Raw genomic sequence first — 7452 nt, 5'->3', positions numbered from 1 at the left:
CTTTCTTTCTTTCTTTCTTTCTTTCTTTCTTTCTTTCTTTCTTTCTTTCTTTTTTCAGTTCAACAAATGCTTATTGAACCCATATTGTGCACCAGGAGCTGTGCATCAGAGAGCACAAAGTTAGCTTGAGCCCACGTGTTGCTTACAGTGGGAAAGAAGACACATAAACAGATACTTTCACTATAAAATTGCAGAGATAAGAAGTAGGTGTCAAGAGGTCAAAAATGAAGGGCATATCTTAGTTTTCCAGGAGGAGCTGAGGCCTGAGCAAAGACTTGAAGGGTGAGCAAAAACCGGATGCCAAACAGTGAGAGGAGGGAGCCCTCTCAGCTTGTGCAGTGTGGTTTTCCCACCATCTGGCACATGGGAGATGTGAATTTATCAAAGAAATCTCGGGGCACCTGGCTGGCTCAGTTGGTAGAGCATGTGACTCCTGATCTCAGGGTTGTGAGTTTGAGCCCCGTGTTGGGTATAGAGATTACTTTAAAAGAGAGAGAGAGAGAGAGAGAGAGAGAGAGAGACAGCAAACTCAGCAGAGGAGGTGGTATAAGCACAAAAAAGGTGTGGGGAATATAAATAGTTCAGAATTACCAGAAGACTAATGCTTACCCTTTATGGGGTCACAGACTCCCTTGAAAAAACTAATGGAAGCTGTGACAGACATGTGGTGGGCAAAAACACACTGTACAGTGGGAGACTCGGGGTAGACAAGCATCCTGTGGAATACTTCTGCTTTTGTTGCCCAGTCAGTTACCCCTTATTGATAGTAGTTTGCTAAAGGATCACTTACTTTTAGCAGATTCTCAGAGTGTTCTCTACTACGATTGAGTTTTCCTAAAAGCTCCCAATATCACAAGTTGGTTCTTTGAATGATTTTCTTCTTGGTGTTTCTGGCAGTCAGGAAGCAGTTATAGCCTGAGAGGTTCTTCTGTGCTCATAACTTTTATATTTTCTTTGGAATTTGGAGGTTTCTTCTACTCCCAAAGAACCTAAAAGTGAATTCAATGAATACGTCTTTGAGAAAACTCTATTTACTCCTTTCTTACTGTCCTTATGAATTCCAAAACAACAGGGTGCACGGTAAAATGTGTTAAGTCAAAAGGCCATTGCCATATTGCAAGAGCATTCTGGGTGTGGGCTGTGTATTGTATGTCCATCTAGAAAATTCTATTCTTTATGCAAGAGGGAAAAAGAACTAATACTGTGGCTACTGCTCTGTGTTTCACTTGCTTGTATTCTTTATTGAATAATTTCTTAATTATAGCTCTAGCTGCTTTCTAGCATATTGGATCCACTTTCATGAAGGATTATACAAATATTCTCTGATATAGTTTCATAAAAAGAAGCCTCTACCCAGGTGCACAAGCTTAAATACGAGTTCAGGAAGAAGTGTTCATTAAGTGATGCAAGAGAGACTGTGCACCTGTCGAGCAGAGTGGTGAGTGGTATGGCACAGACTTGGAGCTCTTTGTTATTATAAAAGTTATGGTTTGTTAACTGTGAAAATGAATCCACATTTGTCTATGGAGCTCTTGTCAGAAAAACACACACACACATAAGAAGGGATGATTACACAAATGTGTGTTGCAGTTCACGTGCACAAATGCAGACTGGGGATTTGGGGAGGCTGACTGCCAAGTAGAGCAAAGCTTCTCAAACTTCACTATGCACACAAAGTACCTGGGTGCTATATATAGACTGAATGTTGAGCACCCCCCCCCCAATCCATATGTTGAAATTCTAACCTCCAACATGATGGTATTAGGAAGTGGGGCCTGTGGGAGGTGCATAGGCCATGAGGATGGAGTCCTCATGAATGAGAGTGATGACCTTATCCAAAAGACCTCGCAGAACTCCATTAACTCTTTTTTGGCAGTGAGGACACTGAAAAGACTAGGAGCCAGGAAGCGGGCCCTTACCAAACACCTGATCTGCTGGTGCCTTCATCCTGGATTCCCAAGCCTCCGGAATGGTGAGAAATAAATTTCTGTTGTTTTTAAGTTGCCTAGTCTATAATATTTTGTGATAGCAGCCTGAACAGATTAAGACCCTGCGCATCTCTTTAAAATGCAAATGCTGATTCTGTATATCTGAGATGGGGCCTAAGAAAGAGCATTTCCAAAAGGTCCCAGGTTGGAGGAGTAGTGACTTAGGGAACCTCTTGGAGGAAGTGCCTGGATACCTCACAGTCTGCTTCTCAGCTTGTTAAGCCCAAAGTAGTGCAATCTAAATCTATCATCTGCAATTTTGAAATCCAGAAGCTCTGAAAACCAAAAGCATTTTTATAGTTCCTTTTGAGGCAAAACCTGGTTTGAACTCATGAGAGGCTATTTATAATCCTTATTTCTTTTTTTTAAGAAATATATTTTTATTTATCGAGAGAGAGAGAGAGAGTGCACGTGGTGGCAGGGGAGGAGTAGAGAGGGAGTGAGAGAGAATCCCAAACAGGCTCCTCGCTGTCAGCACAGTTCCCGGCTCAGGCCTCGATCCCTCGCTATGAGATCACAACCTGAGCCGAAACCAAGAGTCGGACACTCGATCGACTGAGCCACCCAGGCGCCCCAATCCTTATTTCTTATTTTGTATGAATATTCATGTTTTCATTATAAAAATATTGATGTACTTGATTATAGGAAGCTGCTTTTGACTCTGCAGGGGATGTGGTATGTGACGTACAGAAGCATATTCTAGAATATAAAAAACTCCGAATCCTGAAACACTTCTGACTCTCTCAGAGTATGCAGACCGGTGGCAATTTGGGGGATGCTTGCCCCCTCCCTAATCTTCCTTCTCCTTCAGAAAATGGTTCTCAATTTCATGGAGTTGGGCATGATCCTGGCTTCCCGCTCCCAGCAGTCTCCCAATCCACAACGAGAGTGAATTTGATCAGGGTGGATACCTGACCCAAACTGGGCAAACCATATTCTCCTTGTGGGAATTTAGAATTGGGGTTCACAGATGTGTGTCTCTCTTGGCTGCTGGCACTGAAGCAGGTGAGAAGTAGCCTACTTCAGCTGCATGGCTGAGAAGCAGAGATAGCTGATCTATATGCAGAGAGAGGAAAATGAGGCAGGTGTGAAGAGAGAAATAGAAATGAGCGTCCGTGCCACCACAGAGTGTGAGAAGGAAGGGGAACAATCGTGGGAGTGTGAGATGTATGCCCAGGGCGAGGGCAGAAGCATCTGTCCTGATTGCTCTCTGGTCCTAGTCCTAACTGCCCTTTCTGTCCTTGAGTTCTGGGACACATTGCTACCAGCTTATAACAAATCCCCACATTGTGTTAATGCTAGGTAGAGTGGGTTTCACTGAATTGCAACCCAAAAGGCCTTAACTAAGACACTAACATAACTTTAAGTGCAGTAAGATTTTTTAGACTCTGGAGAATGGACATGCAAATCAAAGTCCCAAGATAATGCTGATTGATTAAATTTCTATGCAGAGTAACTGCCAGTGGGACCGGAATACTCCCGCTTACAGGTCAGCCTGTTCTCTCCCAGTAGGAAAATCTACATGGGAAGCCAAATTATAATGAGAAGGCTGCCTGATGAGTGCAGACAGAACCAGATAATTAGGGGATCTGAGCAGACTGTCTCCACACTACGATGGCCAGAGGCACTTTTCTCCACTTTCAGGATATGCTACACCTTCCATGTGGTATACACATGAGCATGGGCTCAGGTATGCTTGGAAAATAGGCCAACTCACTAAAACCAGTTCACCCATAAGCCGAGTCAGCTAAGGGGCTATTTACCTAAAATTAATATTTGTCAAACCATCTCATGTACGATGGAATGGTTTTCGCAGCTTTCTGAATATTTTTTCCCTAAGGTGACCAGCGACTGTTTTATGTTGTACAATTCTGTCCCCTCTCTTTTCTCTTTCTTCTCTGTCCCTCCCACGCTCCCCACCCTCCCTCCTCCTCTCCTTCCTTCTTTCTCTTCTACCTTCATTTCAAAGATATTTTGCCCACTGGTCTAAGGTTGTCTACCTCCTCACACCTTCATCTCCTAGAGCCCAAGACCGGAGGCTGGGTCTTCAGACGTGAGCTAGTTAAGACCAGAAATAGTGCCCAATGGAGAAAATGGGTAGAGTAAATCTAGAGTGACAGAGAGAAGGGATGTCTGTCGGAGGGAGAGCTGACGGCCAGGAGCCAGAAGGGTCCAGGTGATTAAAACACTAAGACCAAAGCAGCAGGAGCAGGGCTGAAATCAGACCAGGAGCCCAGAATGGGATGAGAGACTGGACTGAATGGGCTGAAAGCAAGGATGATATAGTAATAGTTGCACTATATTTCCATTGCCCCGTGGCTATCTTATACTTGGTATTTCTTTAAAACTGTAGTATGCGCCTTTTGGAAAATTTTGTGCAATCTTGAATTTGCATAAGTCTGGAGTTGCTCAACTCAGGGGGTGTTTTCTTTATGATTCATCGGCTTTATCCTTTTTTTTAAAGCTCCTCTTTCCTGCTGCTGGTTGTCTGCCTCTCAGATATTTGTATACTAGGTTTCGTTATTGAGCAAATTACCCCAAATCCACTGTTTATTGCTCTGTAGTGAGGCATTTCTGTGTTGACAGGGAGAATGAAGAGAGGAGACACATTCATCAGAAACATATTAAGCTTGATTGCTTTTAGATTTTGTGACATCTAAATGATGAACTCATACTGCACTACAAATATTAACCCACACATTATTTTTAAAGCTTCTTGTAGCCAAAGAAGTTTGTTTCCACTGTAAAAATGGTATGGGGCACCTGGGTGGCTCAGTTCGTTAAACATCTGACTTCGGCTCAGGTCATGGGTTTGAGCCCTGCATCGGGCTCTGTGCTGACAGCTCAGAGCCTAGAGCCTGCTTCCCATTCTGTTTCAGTCTCTCTCTGCCTCTCCCCTACTCACGCTCTGTCTGTCTCTCTTTCTCAAAAATAAATAAGCATTAAAAAGAAGTATATATTTGTGTTCATTTCCCGTTGCTGCTGTAACTAACTGCTGCAACTCAAGACAACACAAATTTATTATCTTACAGTTCTGGAGATCAGAAGTCCTAAAATCAAGGTGTTAGCCCCTCTGTGTTTCTTCTGGAGACTCTAGGGGAAAATCAGTTTCCTTGCCTTTTCCAGGATCTAGAGGCTGCCTGCTGTCTCTGACTCATGGCCGCTTCCTCCATCTTTGAATGCAGACTCTTCAAATCTCTCTCTGTGCCCGCTACTGCTTCTGTCATCACATTGCCTCCTTCCTCTGACCCTCCTGCCTTCCGCTTAGAGGGACCCTTGTGGGTACATTGGGCCAGATCATCCAGCATACTCCCCATGTCTTGAGATCTTTAATAACATCTGCAAAGTCCCTTTTATCATGCAAGATACATATTCGCAGGTTCTAGGGATTAGGACATGGACATCTTTGGAGAGTCTACAATACTCACACTATTCAGCCTAATAATACCCATTCATAAGGCATTAATAAATACAGGAAAACAGAACAGAGAAAAATACAACTCATGGTTTGCCTGCTGGAAGGTAAACACAATGAACAGATCCTTCTATCTTTTTAAAAATGAACAGTTTCGGGGCGCCTGGGTGGCTCAGTCGGTTAAGTGGCCGACTTCAGCTCAGGTCATGATCTCACGGTTCGTGAGTTCGAGCCCCGCGTCGGGGTCTGTGCTAACGGCTCGGAGCCTGGAGCCTGCTTCGGATTCTGTGTCTCCCTCTCTCTCTGCCCCTCCCCTGCTCGTGCTCTGTCTCTCTCTGTCTCAAAAATAAATAAAACGTTTAAAAATTAAAAATAAAAATAAAAAAAATTAAAATGAACAGTTTTTACAGTTCTAGCCCTACTGTGTATATAATTTGAAATTCTGTTTTTCACTAAACATTGTATCATAGCCTATTTTCCATGTTAGTGCATAGTCTGAGCAAATATTTTTATTGACTATATAATATTTTATTGAGCAAATATCTCATTTTACTTAAGTCTTTCCTTGTTTTTTGGAAACTAAGCTTTTTAAAAAAATTTATTTAAATATTACAAACAACTCTATGACAAGTATTTTTGTTCTTCCTTGGAATAGATTCCCAGATGTGGAATTACTTTATCAGTCTTCTTACAAAAAATATTTTTCAAAGGGTTTACACAAATTTTCAGAACCATCAGATCAATGTGAGTAGCCATTTCACTACATTCTCACTACACCAAACAAAACAACAACCATGATAATATCTTTGCCAGTCAGATAGGTGGAATAGATAACTTACTTTTGTTTTAATTTTCATTCATTTGTTTACAAGAGAGAGTGAATAATTTTTCATGGGCTTAGTTACTGGTTATAATTCTTTGTTGATGGATGAATTATTGATTCAGCCTTTTTACTTTTGGGGTTCAAAGTATTTTTAACCCATTTGTCTAATATCTATACATTTAAAACATTTATTTAATGTTTGTGATATTTGTTCTAAATATTTTCTCTTGTCTCTTATTTCTATACTTTATGTCCAGAGGTTTTAAATTTGTACATGGTCTAATCTATACATTCCTTTTTTCCTTCTTTGCTTTTTAAAAAATCCTCTCGTCTCAATGGTTAACTACATAGTACATTTAATATCCTTCTAGTTTTTCTTATAGTTTAAAGAGTATCTCTTTAATCCATCTGGAATTTATGTTGGTATTAAATCTATGGATAGGCTCTGACTACCTGTTTAAATTTTACCCAGAGGAAGGGCCTGATTTGCACTTCTGAATTCTCTGCACTGAACCACCTGCCTTTTTTTCCCTCTTCACTGAAAAAAATAAAAGAGGTGACAGAAAGCTGTGAAATGCTATGTTGTTTCCCTAATCACAGGGAATAAGTTTCCCTTTTTCTGAATATAGCTAACTTTCTCCAAATAGTCTCACCTTCTCATTAGTATTTTAGCTTAAAATTGAGACAGAAGTAGCCTTACATAAATTTGCTTAAATACACTGAAGGTGCTCCAAATTGGGCAAATAGAAAAAAAAAAAGTCCAGCTTTTAAAAAAGTTTTGAAAACCACTCTGTCAGATGTCCAACATTGTACATTTGATAAATATGAATTTTAGATGAATTGGTCTGGGTGAAATAAACAAGAGCTGACAATGTTTCCTCTGGACAATAAATTAGACTAGCACAGTCCAATGAAAATGAAATGTGAGCCACATACAGACTTTTAAGTTTTCTAGTAGCCACGTTAAAAAAATAAAAAGCAACAGGTGAAGCTAATCCAATAATCTGTTTTGTTTAACCCAATATGTCTGAAATATTATTTCAACACAAAACCTATGTTAAAATTATTGAGAGAGTTTACATTCTTTTTTTCATACTGAGTCTTTGAAGTCCAGTGTTTATATTATACCTACAGTGCATCTCAGTTTGGATTAACTTCACTCCAGATACTCAATAGCTACATGTGGCTATTGGATAGCCTGTCCTATTGGATAGAGCAGTTCCAGA

At 40.8% G+C, this 7452-nt stretch overlaps 1 non-coding gene across 1 annotated transcript; it reads left to right on the top strand.

Moving 5' to 3' along the window:
• The first annotated feature begins 399 nt into the window (after positions 1-399).
• TRNAR-CCU (transfer RNA arginine (anticodon CCU)) lies at positions 400-472 on the top strand. Its single transcript has one exon. It is a non-coding gene; the product is annotated as a tRNA-Arg (tRNA).
• The last annotated feature ends 6980 nt before the right edge of the window (positions 473-7452 follow it).

This window comes from Panthera uncia, chromosome D1, assembly GCF_023721935.1.
Source record: "Panthera uncia isolate 11264 chromosome D1, Puncia_PCG_1.0, whole genome shotgun sequence".
Classification (NCBI taxonomy): Eukaryota; Metazoa; Chordata; class Mammalia; order Carnivora; family Felidae; genus Panthera; species Panthera uncia.
This window is presented reverse-complemented; position numbering and strand designations above follow the sequence as displayed.